The 23,387-nt window shown below is 43.8% G+C and overlaps 1 long non-coding RNA gene across 1 annotated transcript; it reads right to left on the reverse strand.

The window, feature by feature from the left end:
* Nucleotides 1-6,879: 6,879 nt before the first annotated feature.
* LOC143983950 (uncharacterized) lies at nucleotides 6,880-21,438 on the reverse strand. Its single transcript, XR_013274693.1, has 3 exons — nucleotides 21,154-21,438; nucleotides 8,643-8,811; nucleotides 6,880-7,101 (listed from the first exon to the last, which is right to left on the reverse strand). It is a non-coding gene; the product is annotated as an uncharacterized LOC143983950 (long non-coding RNA).
* Between the last annotated feature and the right edge of the window lie 1,949 nt (nucleotides 21,439-23,387).

The raw sequence follows: 23,387 nt of genomic DNA on the forward strand, positions 1-23,387 counted from the left end.
CTCAGCATTGCCAAGTGCTTAATAACCCTGTAAAATCTTTTGAGCACTGCAGAGAGCTCCGTAAACTTTTAAAATCTGTTGAACATAGCACAGCACTCAGAAGGCTTGTGAGGTCACTGACTAGAGCAATGCAGAGCACTCTATGAATTGTACCATCTTCTAAACATTGGCATCTTGTTTTGGCCAGCCAGTGCTCAGACCATCTTTGTGTTAGCTGAGTACTGAATTATGCACTGGAAGCGTCTTGTATACAGCAATACGCTTTACTTTCATGGAGGATTGCAGTACATATTTACATCATGGAGACAGGAAGAGAACAACAAACAAGTGCATTGAACATAGACAATACATCCTGTTATATCATAGAATACATACTATAACACTATAATACAACAACGCCACCTGCTGCATAGATAAGTACAATGCATACAGTATATAGTTCACAGTACTTTACATTACATGCTGTTGTTCTTCCAACACTTTGCCTACCAGTTTGAAACTGGAAAGGGCCTGTCATTTCTACAATGTGTGCAAAGTTGTCCACTGTGTTTGGGGGTGCACTTTGGTATCTTGTTCTGGCATTAAATAGCTGTGACCCCCACTGACCACCACTTTAAAGGCTTTAATATATATAAGAATGCATTGTAGAAAACCCTGATCAGCAGTTGCGTATCTGGGGGACTAGGCTTGAGAAAATTTGCTCCCTTGGTCACTAAAAATAATATATGGTGGGCTGATGGTCCTGACTGCAATTAGTCTCCCATTCCTCCTCCATTCAGGCCTCAATCAAAATGGGACCAGCAGTCAGTATTAGGTATTATATAGCTACCTGCTCCCTGTTGAGACAAGAGATCCCAGCACCTGGCAGAGAGAAGTCTGGATGATGGCCACCAGAACAGAGGCCCACCAAAAATCTTGAATGGAAAAGAGTTTGAATGGTGAGCCTACAAGGAGCTATTAGCTGAGACTCCTGATTTGAGAAGGGTAGTGTCACCGTTAGTGTATGAAATCAATGTGATTCTTAATATCTTGGGTCCATTTTACAAATATACATATTATGTTTTTGTTCATTTCTCCCTATACTAGCTCAGATTTAATCAGTGCCTAGAGAACTATGATACTCCTTCCAAAAACAACAAATGGATATTTTAACTTTCAATGAAAGGTTAAAGCGGGGTTCCACCCTAAAGTGGAACCTCCGCTGATCGGAAACCCTCCCCCCCTTCGGTGTCACAATTGGCACCTTTCAGGGGGGAGGGGGTGGAGATACCTGTCAAAGACAGGTATTTACACCCACTTCCGGGCATAGACTCCTGTGGGAGTCTATGTCATTTCCTGCCCTGCCGCGCTGTCTGCTGGGACACACGGGTCTCAGAGACAGCGCAGAGAATTCCTATTGCGCTGCGCGACTCGCGCATGCTCAGTAGGGAACCGGGAAGTGAAGCCGATTCGCTTCACTTCCTGATTCCCTCACCTAGAATGGTGACGGCAGCAGCCGAGAGCCGAGCGATTGATCGGCCTCGGCTGCCGGCATCGCTGGAATCCGGGACAGGTGAGTGTCCATTTATTAAAAGTCAGCAGCTGTAGTATTTATAGCTGCTGGCTTTTAATATTTTTTTTTTTGGGTGGAATCCCTCTTTAACATGTGTGTAAACCCAAAAATACACATTTATGTTTGTGTTATGTGTATGCATTATTTAGGTACTTAGATTTACTTAAGTGTGGTGACTGCATTAGCTTTCCTTTTTTTTTTGTTATACATTCTTTAATGATGTGAGAGGTACACTAGAACAAGAAAGTGTATGTTTAGCTCTTATTAAACAGATGTAACAAATCAGTTATATATTTAAAACACCAAAAGGGAACAAATAATAGAAGTCTCATACAAGTCTCTTGTGTGTTACATTGTAATTATTTATTTGTATTCCATACATTGACAGTCACATGCAGCAAGAAAAAACAGCTCTTCTCTTACAGGCAAAGAGAAAAGATGGCATTCTGTAAAAACAACCATGCCTATGATAGTGTTAGTGTTCTGAAAGATGGATGATAAATGTATGATTTCATAAGTAAACTATTCTAGAAATGGAGACCTGAAATCCAGATGTCGTTATTAATCTATAAATAAAAAGCGCGTTGCTAATAAAGATGCAGCCTGTAGATATTCTACTCTTCTCTGCACACTTGTACGTGTGACTCATCATGCTGAACTCTTTTCTCTTTTATTTTGCTGTTTTAGAACATCTAAGCTCAATTGAACTTTTATTTTAAATCAGCTAAATACATTCTAGTTGCATCAAGGCAAAAGGTGTTCAAGGGTTAGTTTTCTTTCCAAGGGTAGAAAAACGTGTCCCTTCCAGAAGCTGTGGTACTGTGGTTCCCTAGGCAGTGGGTTTTAGTTCCAGTGTCCACCAGCTGATGTCTCCCAGCAGCCAGCAGATCCCAGTAATCTCCACCTGGTGCTGGCTGCTGGGAGGGTATTTAGTTCCTTCTCTACTAGTGCCTCTGGCTTTAGTGTTTTTCTTTGTTGCCATATACTGTTTTCCATTTATCCTGCTCCTGATCTTGCTCTTGCCCTGCATCCAGCTGCCTTATATCTGCTCCCCTTGTTCCTGATCCTAGTCCAAGTCGCCCCTCCTCCTTGCATCTCCATTCTTATCCTGTTTATTTGTGTTTACCTTGTTTTTACATATTGTATATAGTAATTTTGTTAGTTAGGATTCCTGTTACTTAGGTTGCTAGTTAGGAATTTTAATTATATGATTATGGTTCATTTGTATCTTCACGTTTGCTGTGTTTCCAGTTTGCTGGTATTTAGATGAATTTTGGTCTCACTGTACATAAATACTTAAAGCATACACAGTCTGGTCTTGGTTTCCTAATGCCCTGTACACACGGTCGGACATTCCGACAACAAAATCCGTCTGATTTTTTCCAAAGGATTTTGGCCCAAACTTGTCTTGCATACACACAGTCGCACAAAGTTGACGGAATATCTGATCGTTCAGAACACAGTGACGTACAACACGTATGACAGGACTATAAAGAGGGAAGTAGCCAATAGCTTTTGTCTCGTAATTTATTCTGAGAATGCGTGGCACTTTGTCCGTCGGAATTGTCTACACACGATCGGAATTTAAACAATCGGATTTTGTTGTCGGAAAATTTTAGATTCTGCTCTCAAACTTTGTGTGTCGGAATTTCTGACAGAAAAAGTCAGATGGAGCCCACACACGATTGGATTTTCCGACAACAAGATCCAATTGCACATTTTCCATTGGAAAATCCGACCATGTGTACAGGGCATAAGTGTAGTCACACATATCTGGCCATCCATGCTGCTGGTTCCTGACATAACACTGAAGCCCACTAATGACCACATTGGCTGCATTTGGGAACTGGGAGGTATCTGCTTCAGTCTCCTGTGTACAAATTAAAAGTTAGCTACAACAAGTTCAGCCCAGCCAATTTCACCTTGTGTCATAGTTAGTTAAGTTGAATAAAGACACCAGTCCATCCAGTTCAACCTGAGTGAGTGTCTACAATTGTCCCTATTCCTGTACATTGCACACTCACGCCGGTCCCCACCCTCAAGGAGCCCACAATCCAAGGTCCCCATTCATATACTAGGGCCAATTTTGGACAGAAGCCAATTAACCTACCTGCATGTCTTTGGATTGTGGGAGGAAACCAGACTACTTGGAGGAAACCCACAGGCACAGGGAGAACATGCAAACTCCAGGCAGGTAGTGGTGGGGATTTGAACCAGCAACCCTTACTGCTAGTTGAGAGTGCTAACCACTACACCACTGTGCTGTGTACTCTATCTCTGGCACCTTAAAGTGTTACTAAACCCACAACAGTAAATTCAATCTGTATATGCAGAATGGCATGCTTGTTATACTCACTGTGGAACTTAAGGGGTTGATCCACTACATTCTGTAAAAAGGATCTTTGATCCTGTATGCATAGATCCTTCCCTCCTGCACTGTCTATCTGGGGAAGGTCAGCTAACATAGGCAGGGTAGCCAACCTGCACATGCTAAGTTGTGTCTTTTATGCTGGAGAGAACATTTTCTTGTTCTCAGAGCTAGCCAGGTCACATGATATTCACACAACACATGTGGGCTTGTATACAAGCTGTAGTGGAAATATCCTCCTATCTGAACACACAGCCCTGGACAAACTCGGCAGGTTATCATGTGACTGTGTTATACAGATCAGTCAAAAAGTTATATAGTAGCAGTATATTAATGTAAAAAGAAGATTTATAAGCTGTGGGCACTGTGGGTGGGCAGATTAACTATTTTCATATTACTGGGTTTAGTAACACTTTAACTATGTGCACCCAGCTGTGACAGTGAGTGGTGCTGCACATTGTGAATGGTCAGGGGGTGGGGAGAAAAAGTTCTGCTTCCAATCGCCTAGGGGGTTGGAATGAGAGCAGGTATCTATCAAAATTGGGTACCGCTCCCTTTTCCTTCCCAAAAGCTCTATTTCACAAACAGGAGCAGGGAAGGAAAGCCTTAAAGCCGAACTTCCCCGTTTGGGTGGAGGCCCGTTTTAAGGTGCATCTAGGGGAGGCTATTTGTTGTGTGAAATTGGCATTGTTGGATATTATTATTATTATTATTATTATTATTCAGGATTTATATAGCGCCAAAAGTTTGCGCAGCGCTTTACAACATGAGGGCAGACAGTACACTTACAATACAAATCAATACAGGAGGGACCTGCTCGTTAGAGCTTACAATCTAGAAGGATAAAGAATAAGATCTTTGCTGCCAGATTTTGCAGGATTGCACTAGTCCGAGACTGCTGGGGTACATTAAGGTAGTGCATACCTTATTTGATTAGGGTAGATTTTCATCTAGATCAGGCATGTCCAAAGTCCGGCCCGCGGCCCGGTTTTGAACGGCCCGCCTGGTTGTTTAAACATATATATCTTTTGTGGCCCTCGGCGATCTCCCAGCGCCGGGGCCACAAAAGATGTATAGTCCAGCTGCCTCGGAGGGAGGAGGCGGGACGAGTGCCATGCACACAGGAGGAGAACTTCCTGTTTACACGGCAACTGTAATAGGAAGTCCCGTCTCTGCCATTGGACGACTGTGCTGTCCATCAAAGGAGGCGGGACTTTCTCTTAAAGAGGCCGTTGTGTAAACAGGAGATTCTCCTGTAAGATGTCTTTGGCGCTCGTCCTGCCCTCCATGGCTGCACTGATGGTAATGGTGGCTGCATTCCGGGCAATTGTGGAGCTGCATTCCTGGCAATGGTGGGTGAAATTCCTGGCAATGGTGGGTGAAATTCCTGGCAATGGTGGCTGCATTCCTGGCAATGGTGGGTGAAATTCCTGGCAATGGTGGCTGCATTCCTGGCAATGGTGGGTGAAATTCCTGGCAATGGTGGGTGAAATTCCCGGCAATGGTGGCTGCATTCCCGGCAATGGTGGGTGAATCCCTGGCAATGGTGGCTGCATTCCCAGGAATGGTGAGTGAATTCTCTGGCAATGGTGGCTGCATTCCTGGCAATGGTGGCTGCATTCCCGGCAATGGTGGCTGCATTCCCGGCAATGGTGAGTGAATTCCTGGCAATGGTGGCTGCATTCCTGGCAATGGTGGCAGCATTCCCTGCAATGGTGAGTGAATTCCCGGCAATGGTGAGTGAATTCCCGGCAATGGTGAGTGAATTCCCGGCAATGGTGGGTGAATTCCCTGGCAATGGTGGGTGCATCCCTGGCAATGGTGGCCGCTGCATTCCTAGCAATGGTGAGCGCTGCATTCCTAGCAATTGTGGGTCTGCAGATAGACACTGATCCTTGTTTTGCTTCACAGTTCTTTATTTAAAATTTTTAGTTTTTTTTCCTGAAGTTTTCTTAAAGTGAAGGTGCGTGTTATACGTCAATAAATATGGTGTATCCAAATAATACACTTGAGCTCATATATTCACCACACACAGCCACAAATCAAGAGAATTCTTGTGGGGAAGTGTATTAGTGCTCGGATGGACACACTTAGACCGAATTTTAATGGGTCAAAGAATGTCAGGCAAAATGGTCGGCCCTCGCGCATGTTCAGTTCATCAAATCTGGCCCTCTTTGAAAAAAGTTTGGACATCCCTGATCTAGATAAATACGACCCTTGGTTTAAGTCCCAGATTCCCTATTCCATCTGCCTAAAAACATTAGGGTGTCCTATATTTGAATTTGCACATCACAGGGCACAATTTTTACTATGCACATGCCTGATTGGTTGAGAGCAGATATTCAAATTTCTGATTCATTACTGTTACAGGTTCATAGAAGCAGAAAGATGGCAAAATAGGATTGGCAAGAGAATGCGACCCTAAACAAAGATCTTCTGAAACTAATTTTTGGTCTGGAAATGGGGAAATTATGTAAAACTCAAATTATGGTTAATGAAGAATCCTTTCTGACTTAACGCAATTGCTGTATTTCCAGAATGGCTTTAAAATTAAATTTAATTATTTTACATGCTGTGGCAGCAGGCAGGTAAAGTCACCTGGTTGTATCCAGGATGGTAAATATGTGTGTCCTAGATTCAGGCTTTATGCAGACTTTTACAATTAGAGGGGAAGAGTTAATGAGCCCAGCTGAAGTAAGTGGGCTCATTAAGACCTCTACAAAAAACCCCAGCATGCTTAGGGAGATGCTCCATCCTGGAACCAGTTTTGTGTGTATAGACTGGGGAGTCTGAGATCTGTTCTGTGCGGTGAGTTAACGCCTGTGTGGCAAACCCCTACAATAGAGACAGGGACTGGGGCAGCACAAGGCTGCACCCAGTTGTTAGACAGGGAGTCTACGTGTGTAGTTAGAGGTCAAGCTGACCAGGATTTATTTTCTTGTTTTATTTTGTTTGGCTGTTATATGTATCACTGCATGTAGCCTAAATAAACCGGATCTTTTGTTTTTTGAACCTACACCGCTGTCTGCTGTGCCTGACTTTGTGTTGTGAACCCATCCAGGGGGTCACACACACCCGCTGCCGAGCTAACCCCTCACAATGCCTGGATCTTTAATGAATGCCAGATTAAAGTGAATGTACAGTGGGTCCATGCTTATTTTCTTTCTTCATTCTTTTTGCTCTAAAAAAATGAATAAATTTAAAAAAAAATGTTTTATTTTTAAATGACTGTATTACCTGTATCTAAGGCATAAATTGAAGAAAAAAAAATCTTAGTACAAATATAAGAAGTAAGCAGTGTAAGGACAAGTTGTGATAACTATCCACATTCACAGGAAATTAACTATACATTTCAATATTCTTACTGTTCACGTTTCATAAAATTCAAATTATCCTTTACATGCATGAACATCCATGAGAGTGTAAGAGTTAAAATGTTTAAAATATAAGTAAGATGAGCTCATCCAGAGAAAATATGCAGAGTATTTCTTATATCAGAGAATGACAGCATTCACAAATCGACACTGACAGGTTTTAACCTGCAAGTTACAGCACATGTCTTCCAAGAATCCTGAAATATTAACCTCTGAGGAATGAAGAAAAAAGTCTTGTTGGCGTGAGTTGCATATTGGCCGGGCATGAAATGGTACATGAAGAAAGTGCATGATGGGTAAAAGCAGAATTACTTTCTTCTTACATTGCAACAATGATCTTCCATATTGAAATTCTATGATGATGTCATCAACAAGGTCATGATGTCATTTCTCATGCATGTATTTTGTGAACATCTGTCCAAATACTGCAGGCAGCTTACAAATTTGACAGACTGCTTCTTATGATAAAACTAGATTAACTATAGTTCTAATTTACAATAGACATGTGTTATTAGTTTTGTACAAATCGAAAATTCATACGAATTTCCGTAAATTAGTACATTCGGGAAGATCCGAAATACAAATTTCTATGCGTCCGAAATTTTGTAGGAGATCCAAATTCAGTTACAACGGAAACGTAACTGGTGTTTTGTTGACCAGACAGAGGTTTTCTTGTGCTGCTAAATGAGGGTTGGGAAAATTACCTTTTTTTAATATGGGAGTGGGAGACTGGTACTGGTAGTCAATGGGAGATTCAGAATTGGACAAAATAAGAATATTCGTTAATTATGATTATTCGTTATGAAGTTAAAAAACCCAGGAAGTTAGTACAGCACAGGGATGGTGAGAGCCCTTCATAATGATAAATTCATCATAATGAACATTCGTATGAACATTGTTATGAAAAGTTAACAAAGCTAACAAAAATTTGTATTTCGCACGAATCCAAATTGAATTTTGGATACGAAATACGAATTAATTCTATACGGAACGGAACGAAACAAAACAAATTTATTGACGGCGCACACATCTAATTTACAATGGTGGTCTTGTATTAGTGAACTTCTAAAAACAATATTAGTTGTTAAATGTAGAAGGCCTACTATTAAAAAATAAATTGCATTCTGTTATCTACATTTGTTCAATATTAGTAATGATATTCGCAATATGAATTTATTTTTCACAAGTTTTTATTTATATTTTTCTCTAACTTTACATGCAGACCTGACAATTACAGAAGTGGCCATTTTTTATTCTAAAAGTTTAAAACCTCCAGCATTGTTTTTATTGTTGTTTATTTTTAATGCCCCCTGCTGAGTAAAAAGATAAAATTTGTTATAATACTAACCCTCGTCCAGTGCTGCCCCGAGTATTGTCCACCTCCATTTTGCAGTGCCAGTCCCCTTCTGGGTTGAATTGGGGTAGAAAGGGTAGGAAGGACTCTCCAGGGGTGCCAGGACTGGTGTTGGAGCTGGAGTTTAATTTTATTTTTCCACGACAAAACAGTATGGTGAGATCTAGGAAACCAGATAAGATAAAATGAAGGATTTAAACTGAAAGAGGGAAGAAGCTAAATGAGGGAAACCTATATATTTTTGGGCAAAGTGGTAGGGAGTGTAAGCATCCTTGTCAGTCTTAAATGGTTTTTCTCATCCCCATAACTGCAAGAGAGCTTTAAAAACAACAGACGTACTGACTGGATGAAAATAGAAGAAAGAAAGCCTAAAAAATGAAACAAGAGCAGCCATCACATCTAAGCCTTTGTACATACGGTCGGACATTCTGACAACCAAATTCATTGAATTTTGTCAGACGGATTTTGTCCGATGGATTTTGTTCGAAACTGTTGCATACACACGGTCGGACAAAGTTATCAGAAAATCTGATCGTTCAGAACGTGATGACGTAATTTCGTTACGATGGGACTACGTTCAGGCTAGTAGCCAATAGCTTTGGTCTAGGAATTTGATTTGAGCATGCGTGTCCGATCGGAATTCTCTACACATAATCGGACGAAGTCCGATCGGATCATGTTGTCAGAAAATGTTATAGCCCAGCTGGAAAACTTGGTCCGTCGGACAGTCTGATTGAGCCCACACACGGTCGGATTATCCGACAACACGGTCCTATCAGACATTGTCCATCGGAATATCCGACCGTGTGTACAAGGGCTAAGAATTAGTAAGAACTTCAGGCCTTCCTGGCTGGGGTGAGGGCTGCTCTGCCTGGGCCGTTGGCCAGGGTTGTGACGAAAAGCCTGTGGTAAATGTGCCCCTGAAGTGGCAGTTCAGGGGTGCAGTACAATCACTGTGAGTGAGGGTCACATTGATTTATGGCACCATGGTCACTTCACCATACACACCTTTTTTCACACCTGCCTCTAGGGCCTAGGCTTTTGGCTAGGACCAGGGGAAATTTTTATTCCTAGTCGAAGGGCCTGGCCATTGTATTGCACAATGGTCACTCTTTCACTTCTCCCACTTCCTTCTTTCCACTTTTCTATTTATTTTACCCCTGTCTTGTCACTCTTTTGTATGTTTTTGTTTGGTGTTCACGTTTGTGATTAGTAGGGTGTGGGTCCTTGGGCCTACCCTGAACGTCTTGGGATGGGGGTGGACATAGGCCTTTTGGCTTGGTTCACCCTCTCTCAAGGAGTCTCCCTTCAGTTGAGTCCCACTGAGTACTTGGGTGGGTCTGTTTCGGCAGACCTTCCAGAGAAAGGGGGTCTGTCTGGTTTCGGGCAGACAGACTCAAGTGAAGCACCTCAATCCCTGTCTGGAGCCTAACCCCCCGGGGGATCAGGGTAAGGTCCTTCCTAGGGAGGACCAGTGTAACACCCATTGCACGTTTTGTATCAATCTTTATGTGTATGCACTTTTTTTGGCACTGGGTGGAGTTTTTGGGTGTGTTTCACACGCCACGGGCTTTTAAAAAAAAATAAGAGTTAGTAAGCTGCAATATCATAAATGTTGGCTTTAGGGTGTAATACTGCTGCAAAGTGGTTCTAAAGCCTAAATATCTTTTACCTTAATGCATCGTTTGCATTAAGGTAAAAAGTGGTTAGTCATTAGTATCCCTTCTCACCCTCCCCCTTACTTTCCTGAGCCCTCATTCAATCCCGTGCATTGCAAATCTACAGCTTCTCTCTCCCCTCACTTCCACTGGCTCCTGCTTCAGTCAATCAAAGCCAGAGATGATAGAGTGGGGGCAGGGCCAAGTCTCGCTGTCTGTGTCAGCTTTTTTTTGGGCAGCACTTACTGGAGGGGAGGAGCCAGGAATGCAGAAGACCCGAGAAAAGTTGTTAAGTAGAATTCCATGTTTAACCACTTCAGCCCTGGAAGGATTTTCCCCCTTAATGACCAGGCCATTGTTTCCGATATGGCACTGCATCACTTTAACTGACAATTGCGCGGTCATGCGATGCTGTACACAAACAAAATTGACTTTTTTTAACCACAAATAGAGCTTTCTTTTGTGCGGTATCTGATCACCTCTCTGGTCTTTATTTTTTGCGCTATAAACAAAAAAAGAACAAAGGTTTTGAAAAAATATCCAAAAAAATAAGTAAACACATTTTTCATCAGTTTAGGTTGCTATAGGCATAAGCATGTATTGATTGGTTTGCGCAAAAGTTATCGCATCTACAAACTACGGGATAGATTTAGGGACTTTTATTTTTTGTATTGTTTTTACTGGTAATGGTGGCGATCTGCGATTTTTAGTGGGACTGCGACATTGAGGCAGGCAAATTTTACCCCAAATTAAACTTTTTGGGGACCAATGACATTATTACATTGATCAGTGCTATAAAAATGCACTGATTAATGTAAAAATGACACTGGCAGAGAAGGTGTTAACACTAGGGGGTGATCAAGGGGTTAAGTGTGTTCCCTGGGTGTGTTCTAACTGTAGGAGGGATGAGCTCACTGGGACTTGACAGAGATCACTGTTCCCGATCACTGGGAACAGAAGATCTCTAACATGTCATTAGGCAAAACAAGGAATCACCTTGTTCCCTTTCTGCCTCTGCACACCGCGATCATGGGTCGCTGGCGGACATCGAGTCAGCGGGACCCACTGGCATGCTCCCGCGGTGGGCGTGCGCACCTGCTATCCACATTTCCCAGACCGATGTACACATACGGCGGGTTTGCGCAGGAGAGCCGACCTGCTGCAATATAATGACAGCGGCTGGTCGGCAAGAGGTTAACATTATTTTAAGTAGTTTGTTTTGATCAAGCTGGTCCAAACAAGCTATTTCCATTACAGAATGATGCGGTCAATGCATGGGCTGTATTTGACTGTGGTAGCATTAGCTACATACAGTAAGTGGCGCGACATGTACGGGCAACTTCCTGTCTGTACCTGCATATAAAGAAAGTCAGGCTTAGTGTTTCTCTACCATTCAGGAGACGCCTTGAATTTTTAACAATAAATGCAAGGCTTCCTCTGATTGTCATGACATTATTCATCCACCTCTCCACTTTGGAAAAAAAGGGGGGTGATTCACGCAGTGGAAAAGTACAGGGCAGTAAATAAAAGGAGAGAACTGCAGCCCCTACAATATACTAACACTTGAGTGAAGTACAAAAATGGGTAAATAAAAAGTGTAGGTGTGGCGCTGTTCCTTTAAACTCAAGAAATAAATAAATATAAAGTGAAAAGTGCTGAGAATATATATATATATATATATATATATATATATATATATATATATATATATATATATATATATATATATATATATATATATATATATATATATATATATATATATATATATATATATATGATGAAATATGTATATGTTGATCTTATGTGCAAATGAATTAATATACCATCTGTGGTGACATAATGGGTGCGTTCAATATATTTAATATATAAAGTGCTGTAGGTGGTTAAATACCTTGCCCATGTGTTTAAATGTTGAAAAATAAATGATGCCATTGGTATCACAATAAATATCACAATAAATGTAAAAAATGTATATGAGTTCATATAAATCATCAAAATCCAGTGAAGTCCATAAGTGCTAATAAAGTGCTAATTATCCACAAATGAAAAAAACTTTTTGTCTTCTCTTGCCAATATGGTGCTTGCAGTGCAGGTGGCTAATTCGTGCTCTTATTCAAAATGCACTCACCAGATACTTCCTACCCCACCTGGGGTGTTATGCAGCCACAGTATCTGCCACTGTGTAGGGAGTCTGTCTGTCTGGGTGATCGATCCTTTGTGGTGTTAGCGTTGCTCCAAGTGATTAATATGTAAGGGAGAGAAGGATGCCCATAGCGTGATATCGCTTAAAAAACATTTATTTTAATAAAAAGTGTTGAGATATACTCACATTTGAACAATCAATAACAGACATTTACTGCTGACACAAATGCCGGAAATTCACCTCTCCACTTTGGTCAATCAGAGAAAGCCTTGCGTTCATTGATAAAAAAACAAGACTTCTGAATAGTGTAGGAGCACTAAGCCCAACTCTCATAATATCCAACTGCAGATGGGAAGTCATCTGTACTGCTGCTAGAACGCAGTGCTGTTTACTACAGTATATGCAGCTAGTGCTACTACAGTTCATTATAGCACACACAGTGACCACATCCTTATGCAAAGGAAATACGTGATGGCAGAAAAAAGACCAAGTAGTTCATAGAGTCTTCTCTTTTTTATATATATATATACTGCAAAGATGACACATGAGCTTCATACCTCAGCTGATGTCCAGTAGGACGAAACATGTCAGGTGATGCTTTTGGAATCGTTGCCGATACTGCATTTTAATTACCAGCTTGTTTTATCGGATTTGCTGTAAGTGTAAAGCCCCTTTTTTACCGTCAAACAGTATCACGCTATGTGCGGATCATTTGTTTTTCATGCACACCATTTGATGTGATTCATCGCATGTTTTGGAGTCCATCGTGGATATCTGTCAGTCCTCATTCAACATTGGGTGGAACCCTTCTTATAGGGATGAGCCGAACACCCCCCCGGTTCGGTTCGCACCAGAACTTTCGAACGGACCCCAAATTCGTACGAACTTTAGAACCCCATTGAAGTCTATGGGACTCGAACGTTCGAAATTAAAAGTGCTAATTTTAACGGCTAATATGCAACATACTGTCCTAAAAAGGGTATGGGGACCTGGCTGCTGCCCCAGGGGACATGGGTCAATGCCTAAAATGTTTTTAAAAATGTCCGTTTTGGCGGGAGCACTGATTTTAATGACGATTAAAGTGAAAAAAAAAGTGAAATATTCCTTTAAATATGGTGCCTGGGGGGTGTCTGTAGTATGCCTGTGAAGTGCCACGTGTTTCCTGTGTTTAGAACAGTCCCTGCACAAAATGACATTAAACGGAAATAACATCATTTAAAACTGCTTGCGGTTTTAATGTTATATCTGGTTCCTGCAATATGGTTGAAAATCATTGAGAACAATAGCATGGGTGTCCCTCCCTGCCCATTACCAGCCCCTTTGGGTCTTGTACGCATATTAAGGGGAACCCAGTACCCATATTAAAAAAAGGAAATGCGTGTGGCCCCCAGGCCCTATATACTCAGAACAGCAGTATACAGGCGGTGCAAACAAGACAGGGACTGTATAGGTTTGTTGTGTTAAGTTGAATCTGTTTGTAATTTTCAACCGGTACATTTTTAAAGTGTAGCTCCAGTCAAAAAAACTATTTTTGAACTTTTTGGAAAACATAGGGAAGGGTTATCACCCCTGTAAAATTTGTTTTGTCGTACATCTTTTTTCATCTCACTTGCTGTTGTCTCCTTCCGTTTGCAAGTAGGCGATGTTTGTAAGTTGGATGTTTGAAAGTAGGGGCCTGCCCTATATGCTCTGCAGAAATGGCGGAACAAGGTGTTGGTTTTGCCACAACATTGTAAGCCCTCAAAGTGACTTTTGGTGGGCGCTGGAGCGCCCTGCTGTGAACGATTATATCAATAATTGTAATTACATGCCATTGTTGAACAGTGGTAGAAAAATGTACCTTTGGTGGTTGTGGTGCTGGTGCCACAACACTATAAGTCCTCACAGTTACTCTGGGTGGTCACAGGAACGGGCCCTCCTGTGAAATATTATATCAAGAATTGTAATTACATGTCCCTGTTAAACAGGGGCAGAAAAATTGGGCCTTAGGCACTGGTGCTGGTGCCACCACACTGCAACCTCTCCCATATACTCTAGTTTTATTGCAGGAATTAGCCCTGCTGCAAAGCATTGCATCAAAAATTGTACTTAAATGCCCCTGTTAAACAGGGGCAGAAAAATTGGGCCTTAGGCACCGGTGCTGGTGCCACCACACTGCAACCTCTCCCATATACTCTAGTTTTATTGCAGGAATTAGCCCTGCTGCAAAGCATTGCATCGAAAATTGTACTTAAATGCCCCTGTTAAACAGGGGCAGAAAAATTGGGCCTTAGGCACTGGTGCTGGTGCCACCACACTGCAACCTCTCCCATATACTCTAGTTTTATTGCAGGAATTAGCCCTGCTGCAAACATTGCATCAAAAATTGTACTTAAACGCCCCTGTTACGCAGGGGCAGAAAAATTGGGCTGATGGCATCACCCAGAACCAGAAATGTTCTTCCAACATATCAGCGGAGGAGGAAGAGGATAGACAATCAACATAACAGGACAGTCACTCAGCATCAGCATAGGCAGTCTTGAAGGGATGTGATATTTCAAAAAAAATTATTCGGTTACATCAGCTTCAGGTGCTTGGTAGCTGTGGGTGATCCAAGACTGATTCATCTTGATGAAGGTCAGTCGATCAACTGATTCAGTGGACAGGCGCACACTGTGATCGGTAACAAAGCCACCAGCAGCACTGAAGGTGCGTTCCGAAAGAACGCTGGATGCAGGATAGGCCAGTAGCTCAATTGCATACTGTGCAAGCTCTGGCCAGTGATCCATCCTCAAGACCCAGTAAGCCAGAGGATTTTCGATGGGAAAGGTGTCCAAGTCTGACCTTGCCCCTAGGTATTCCTGCACCATGTAAATCAGACGCTGGCGATGGTTGCTGGAACCGATCATACCTTGGGGCTGCGGGCTAAAAAATTGTCTGAAAGCATCAGTCAGATGGCCACCTTCTCCACCGCTCCTTCTGACCGATGCCTCAGCAACACGTTGTCCAGGACCAGGAATTTGTAACCTCCCATTCTCTGGGAACGCGTTGCACAGACCTTTCTGCAAGGCCTCCCGGAGATGTCTCATCCTCTGCTCCCTCTGCGATGGCAAGATAAGGTCGGCAACCTTACCCTTGTACCGTGGATCAAGGAGAGTGGCCAGCCAGTAATGGTCCCTCTCCTTGATCCGAAGAATACGAGGATCCTTCCGCAGGCTTTGCAGGATCAGGGAGGCCATGCAGCGTAGGTTAGCTGAGGCATTCGGTCCGGAGTCCTCTGGGTCATTAAGGACAACATGATCCGCAGCTACCTCCTCCCAGCCACGTACAAGTCCACGTGTTTCTTGGGACTGTAAATCATCCCTACAAGACTGCTGCTGCTGATGCTGAGTGCCAGCCTCCACCTCCATGCTGACACAATCATCCTCCTCCTCCTCTTCCTCCTCCTCATCCTCTTCCTGTGTGATGGGTGGCACAGCAGGAACACTGTCTGGATAAAGGGGGCCTTGAGAGGCAAGGTAGTCCTCCTCTTCCTGCCTCTGTTATGCCTCAAGTGCCCTGTCCATTATTCCACGCAGCGTATGCTCCAAGAGGTGGACAAGAGGTACAGTGTCACTGATGCATGCACTGTCACTGCTCACCATCCTTGTGGCCTCCATAAACGGTGACAGGACAGTGCATGCATCCCTGATATTGCCCCACTGGCGTGGTGAGAAAAAACCGAGCTCCCCTGACCCTGTCCTGGTGCCGTAGTCGCACAGGTACTCATTGATGGCCCTCTGCTGCGTGTGCAGCCGCTGCAGCATAGCCAACGTTGAGTTCCACCTTGTGGGCATGTCACATATAAGGCAGTTCTTGGGCAGGTTCAACTCCTTTTGGAGCTCAGCCAGCCGAGCACAGGCATTAAATGATCGGCGGAAATGCACACAGACTTTCCTGGCCTGCTTCAGGACATCCTGTAAGCTGGGGTACCTGCCCAAGAACCGCTGCACCAGCAGGTTAAGGACGTGAGCTACACAGGGCACATGGGTCAGTTGTCCCTTTCGGAGGGCGGAGAGGAGGTTGGTGCCATTGTCGCAAACCACCATTCCTGGCTTAAGCTGGCGTGGCATCAAAAACCTCTCGGCCTGCCCCTGCAGAGCTGACAAAACATCCGCCCCAGTGTGGCTCCTGTCCCCCAAACAAACCAGCGCAAGCACGGCATGGCATCGTTTTGCCTGCAAACTTGCGTAGCCCCTGAAACGCCTACGGAGCTGGTTCTGAGGACAGAGCACTGGAAGAGGCCATGGAGGAAGAAGAAGAGGAGGGGGTGGAGGAGAGAGGTGTGTCAGAACCAATAGTAGCATTTTGGAGGCGTGGTGGAGGTACAACCTCCAACACTACTGCACCTTGTCCTGCATCCTTCCCAGCTGTCAGAAGAGTGACCCAATGGGCCGTGAAAGACAGGTAACGTCCCTGTCCATGCCTGCTGGACCATGAGTCAGCGGTAATATGCACCTTACCGCTGACTGCCCTGTCCAGCGAGGCAATGACATTGCCTTCCACATGCCGGTAGAGAGACGGAATCGCCTTCCGTGAGAAAAAGTGGCGTTTGGGGACCTGCCACTGAGGAACCGCACATTGTACAAACTCGCGGAAGGGGCCCGAGTCTACCAACTGAAAAGGCAGCAGTTGAAGTTCTAGCAATTTAGCCAAGCTAGCATTCAACCCCTGGGCATGTGGATGGCTGGGAGTGAACTTCTTCCGCCGGTCCAGCAGCTGGGGCAGGGACATTTGCCTGTTATAATCGGACGTGGGTGTACTGCTAGCAGAGTGCCCGAAAGCACTTGGCTGTGACACACCTAATTCTACACCTTCATTCCTCTCAGAGCAGGTTTCAGAGAGGACTGCAGGTCTAGTGGGGTTGGAGATGCCAGCTGATGAGGAGCAAGGAGAGGTCCGCTTTGTTCTTTGGTGCGGGTCTTTGAGGTACGCTTGCCAACGAGCTGCATGGCAGGTCAACATATGTCTGGTCAAGCATGTGGTGCCCAAGCGGCTGATGTTTTGGCCACGCGAGATACGCTTGAGACATATGTTGCAAATAGCACCAGTGCGATCTGATGCACTCGTCTCAAAAAGGGCCAACACCAAAACTTTTAGAATAACGCGCAGAGGCAGTGTCCTGCACAGGCGGAGCTCTGCGGTGTGATTCAGTCGGTGTGCTGCCCCTAAGCTGGCCCCCGGAGGGCATCCTGCCTCGTTGGACATGTGCCGCCTCCTCCTCCTCCTCCTCCTCTCTCCTACCAGGCACCCACGTGGAGTCAGTGCCCTCATCATCCCCTCCCTCTTCATCGCTGTAGCAAACCTGGCAATATGCTGCAGCTTGTGGAACATGACTGCCAGATTGCTGTCCTTCTTGAGCATCCCCTCTCTCTGCATTCATGCTACTGCCTTCCTCTAGCTGAGTGTCATCATCAGAGCCTACAAAACACTGGGCATCCTCCTGGAGCATGTACCCAACACTGTGCTCAAAGAGTTCAGGAGACTCCTCAGGAGGACGTGGTGGGTCTAGGGAAGGAGTCACTGATGATGACATTGAGACGAGGGAAGACGATGCGTTGGCAGCTGCTTTGCTAGTACCCTGAGACTGGGTGAGAGAGGATGAGGAGGATGAAGAGGGCTTGGTCATCCACTCTACCAAGTCGTTGGCATGTTGCGGTTCAACATGTCCAGCTGCCGAAAAGAAGGACAAGCGTGTCCCATGGCCACGTGCTGATGACAATGCACCGCGTCCACGACCAGCACTGTTGTCTCTAGTCACAGAGCCTGCTTGCCCTCTTTTATCGGCTCACGCCTGTCTGCCTCTCCTTGCTGGCCTTCCAGACATGGTAATGGCCTGAAGGGAGTTGGGTAAAACAGCAGTTGGGTAGTGTATATTGTACTGGAGGCACACAACACCCACTAACTCCTGCAGATGCCTTTATTATAGAACACCAGAGATAAAGGGGTATACTGTAATGGAGTCACACAACACCCACTAAGCCCTGCTCTATTAGAGAACAGCAATAAAGGGTAGATACAGGTGTATATTGTGCTGGAGGCACAAAACACCCACTAACTCCTGCAGATGCCTTTATTATAGAACACCAGAGATAAAGGGGTATATACAGATGTATACTGTGCTGTGCTGGAGGCACACACAACTTCCAATAACTCCTGCAGATGGCAAGTGGGCTCAAATAGAGAAGAGCTATGTAGGTGGATATAGCGGTCTGTACTGGGTACAGAGCACGCAGACAGCACGCACAAGCTCCTAACACTACTGACTGCAAGCTCTATTATAAAAGATAGATCACTAGCTATATAGGTGAGGTGAATATAGCGGTGTATACTGCGGTCAGGGCACGCAGACAACAACCACTACAGAAGAGCAAGATCGAAAATCGGCCGATAACGATCGGTGTATACTGTGTTGAAGGTACACAGAACACCCACTAACTGCTTCAGACGCCAACACACTACACAAGGCCTTATATAGTGTGGGGCGTGTACTACACAGCCTGAGCTATGATTGGCCACAGGCATCCTGCCTGTGGCCAATCATGGCTCTCCTCGCTGCTGGCGCTGTGATTGGCCAAGCATGCGGGGTCACAGTGCATGCTTGGCCAATCATGAGCCAGCAATGCACTGCGATGACGCAGTGTATTGTGGGCCATGAGCGCCACACGAATTTGGCGCGAACGGCCCATAACGTTCGGAATTCGCCAAACGGGGGAACAGCCGATGTTCGAGTCAAACGTATGTTCGACTCGAACACGAAGCTCATCCCTACCTTCTTACCGTTTTTCCAGTGGTGTGAGCTCCTGTTTGAGGTCATTCCCTCAAGAGTGCCTGTTCGACCCACGTGCTATACGGTAAGTGTGTCCATCAAATCTGGTAAGCTTGAACACTTTACCATTTTGACTGTATTTTCCAGATTCATCCCAGATTATCCAAAAAAGTCTTTTCACTTTCAATTTATTCTGAACTCTAATGGACCTTCTATAGATGTTTATTATTCACTTTGGACTTTTATTTTTTGATTTTGTTCACATTCAATTTTGCATTGCCTATTTTACTCTTCCAGATTCACATACTATTCACTTGCTCACTTAGCGCCACACTTTTGTTTTTTATTTTAGTTTTCAGGTAAGTCTGTCATAATATGCTAGTATGTGATGCATACTAGCACATTATGACTTAAACTGCCTGGTGCCTATTTTTTTTGTATGTGGTTTACTACAGCTTTAATTATTTAGCCTCTCCCATACTTCTCTTTTAAGTTCCTGAAGTCTCTCCTGATATGTTTTATCCCTCAGATCTTTCACCATTTTTGTTACCCGTCCCTGGACTTGTTTTACCTTATCAATATCTTTTTGTAAGGCCCCTTTCACACGGTCTTTCCGATCAGGTCCGCCTGTCATTTTTTTCAGGCAGAACTGATCGGACGCTCAATGTCCGCTGACACCCACTGCTATCCGATCCTGTCCCTGAAATCCAGATGGTTGGAGACCCTTTTTTTTCCAGCTGTCTGGTGGATTGGATGAAAACGGACAGGCGGTCCGTTTTCATCCGATCTCCCCATAGAGGAGAGCGGGGATCTGACAGGTCCATCTCAGCACAGTGAGCGGAGACAGACCTGTCATCCACCTGCTCAGCGGGGATCAACTGCTGAGCAAAGCAAAGTCCATCGGGCGGACTGCCCATGTGAAAGGGGCCTAAGTGAGGTCTCCAGAATTGGACACAGTATTCTAAATGAGGTCTCACTAAAACCAGCTGGGCCCAAAGTGATACTAAAGTCTTGCTTTTTTTTCTTTAAAAATAACAAACATGTTATGCTTACCTGCTGCTGCTCTGTGCGGTGGTTTTCCACAGAGCAGCTCTCTTTTGGGCTCCCTCTTTAGAGCTCCTGGCCCCTCCTTCCTGCAGAGTGTCCCCACAGCAAGCAGCTTGCTATGGGGGCACCAAACGAAAGCCGCTGCTCTGTGTGTCCATTCAGTCATTGAGCCGCTGTCCGGCCCCGCCTTCGCTCAATCATGATTGGCTGAATGACTTTGATTGACAGCAGCGGAAGCCAAAGGCGCCGCTGCTGCGTCTCAGCCAATCAGGAGGGAGAAAAAAATGCCAGGTCCTCTGACATTAAAAGCGGCAGTAAAAAAATGCTCATAGTGGCTCATGTTACACAAGAGTTTAGGGGAGTTTACAGGCATTTGCTTTTTTAAGCATTTTTTCCCCAAAACATTACCCTCTGCTTATTTTTCATGATAATCAATATACACTTGAGAATTCCAAACGCTCCGAAATGGGTTTATGAACATTTAGCTTTTTTTCTGCCTGAAAACTCCTCTCAAAAACAGAGTTGTGATGTTTTTGTTTTCTGCCCCTAAACTCTGATTTTGAAATATGCTTCTAATGTGCATGGACACGCCCTAATGTGCATGGATACATAGGATAACATTGAGCTGCTTCTACAGTGCATGCGCCCTAAAATTCCCTTGTTGGAACTGAACCTTGGACAACAATGTTGCAAGAAAAAAAAAAAAAAAAATTTAATAAATAAAAATACAATAACACATGGGGTCTGCTTATGTGTTCTGTATACATGGGAAAAATAACAAATAATTACCAGTATGATATAATAAAATATAATAGTATAATAAAATAACAAATAATTACCAATGTAGTGCTGTAGATACATACAAACCTAATATTAAACCATCATCATCGTCATCATAAAGCTGCATTGAGATTCTCGCTAGTGAAAGAAGAGCAGACAAAGGACGTAGCATGCAATTGCTCTGATCAGCTTGACATTCACAAATATCTTATATGCGCAAGGAAAAAATTCTTCCAGGCGATCCATTATTCCTTTCTGGGGGGTTATTCTGCATAGGCCCCTCCTGTATTGTATTTATATGCATCTTAGCAAATTCCACGTATACACATAATGCAACACTATGACTATAACATAAGAAAAATAAAACAGCAGATTGATGTATTGTTCTTGTAATAATGGATTTAACAGTAGTTCTTTAAAAGTGAAATTGTGACATCTAGTGGCCGGAAAGAGACACGCCACTACCTCTTAAAGCACTTCGCAACCAGGCCAAGTCTGACATTTCTCTCCTACATGTAAAATTCATAATTATTTTGCTAGAAAATTACATAGAACCCCCAAACATTATATATGCTTTTTTTTAGCAAAGACCCTAGAGAAAACAATGTCGGTCGTTGCAACTTTTTATCTCACACGGTATTTGCGCAGCAATTTTTTGAAGACTTTTTTTCAGAAAAAAAAAACTGTTTCATGCTTTAAAAAAACAAAAAACAGTAAAGTTAGCCCAATTTTTTTACATATTGTGAAAGATGAAGATACGCCGAGTAAATAGATATCTAACATGTCACGCTTCAAAATTGCACACGCGCGTGGAATGGCGCCAAACTTTGGTATTCGAAAATCCCCATAGACCACGCTTAAATTTTTTTTACTGGTTACATGTTTTGAGTTACAGAGGAGGTCTAGGGCTAGAATTATTGCTCTTGCTCTAACGTTCACAGCGATATCTCGCATGTGTGGTTTGAACACCGTTTTCATATGTGGGCGGGACTTACGAATGGGTTCGCTTCTGCATAAAAGCTCACGGGGACAGGGGCGCTTTAAAAAAAAAATTTTATTGTTAATTTTACTTTTTTTTTTTTTTGTTTGACACTTTAAAAAAATATATATATATATTTGATTACTTTTATTCCTATTACAAGGAAAGTAAACATCCCTTGTAATAGGAATATGGCACGATTGGACATATTTACAGTGAGATATGGGGTCACTAAGACCTCTCACCTCTAGGCTGTGAAGCCTAAAATAAAAAAAAAATAAAAAATGATCATGGCTTCCCAGCCGAGGCGGCGCTGTTATTTTGAATGCAGAGGCCGGGCGTGACGTCATAACATCGCTCCCGGCCTCCGAACGATCATAGAGACTCCGGCGACCATCTGGTCCACCGGAAATCTCTATTATCATTATCCGGGGGCCGGCGGATCCTGCGTCCGACTCACCAATGGAAGTGGTGAGTCGGTAGAAGCACCGGAGGGCGGCGGTGGGGGTACGTCCCATCCTGCCGCCCATAAGAACGATCAAGCGGTGGAACAGCGGCTATGATCGTTCTTATGGTGCAGGGAATCGCCGGCTGAAAATGCTGATATCTGAATGATGTCTGTAGCCTCAGGCATCATTCAGACATTACACCACAAAGCCAAGGATGTCCTATGACGTACTTTGGGCACCCAAAACCACATATGTAATACATTGCACTTACCAGTCATTAGATGTGGTGGCTGCAGGGGTACCTTTGGACAGCAGCATTGTATATCTAGGGAAGGGGAGTTTTAGATGGACTAGCAGAAGTAGATACACTAATGAATATAATCCAAACTCCAGTTCACACTGCAGTTACACACGGAGTTGCAACAGTTTTTTTTTCTTTTGGGATAAAGGTTTTACATGAATAAAAGCTGATCATTCTAAGCACCCCTGTCAGTGATAAATGATTTGTCCTGACACTCTGAAGACCCCTTTCATAAGGGGCAGTGCAGGGAATCTGTCCGCTGATCCCCTGCTGATCAGAGCGGAGTGGGCGGATGTTCTTTTGACTCCACTGTCCATTTCCACCCAACTGCCCTCTGTTCTGATCCGCCTAAATGGAGGGCGACCGATCCTCTTACTTTTTTTTTTTTTTTTTAAGCAGACCATATCAGATTGGAGGGTCCCTAGGGGAGAATGGAGGGTCCGATCAGGTCTGCCTGAAAAACTGATAGGAGAACCCTTCATGTGAAAAGGGCCAAACTGATTAATTTGCAGTATAGCTTGTTCTGTTGAAAAACAACAGACTTACTGGCTGGATCACCAGATAAAAAGAAAGGAAATGAAGCCTAAGGCTC

The sequence above is a fragment of the Lithobates pipiens genome, unplaced genomic scaffold, assembly GCF_037356315.1.
Source record: "Lithobates pipiens isolate NorthernLeopardFrog02 unplaced genomic scaffold, aLitPip1_a1.2 Scaffold_16, whole genome shotgun sequence".
In the NCBI taxonomy this organism is placed as follows: domain Eukaryota; kingdom Metazoa; phylum Chordata; class Amphibia; order Anura; family Ranidae; genus Lithobates; species Lithobates pipiens.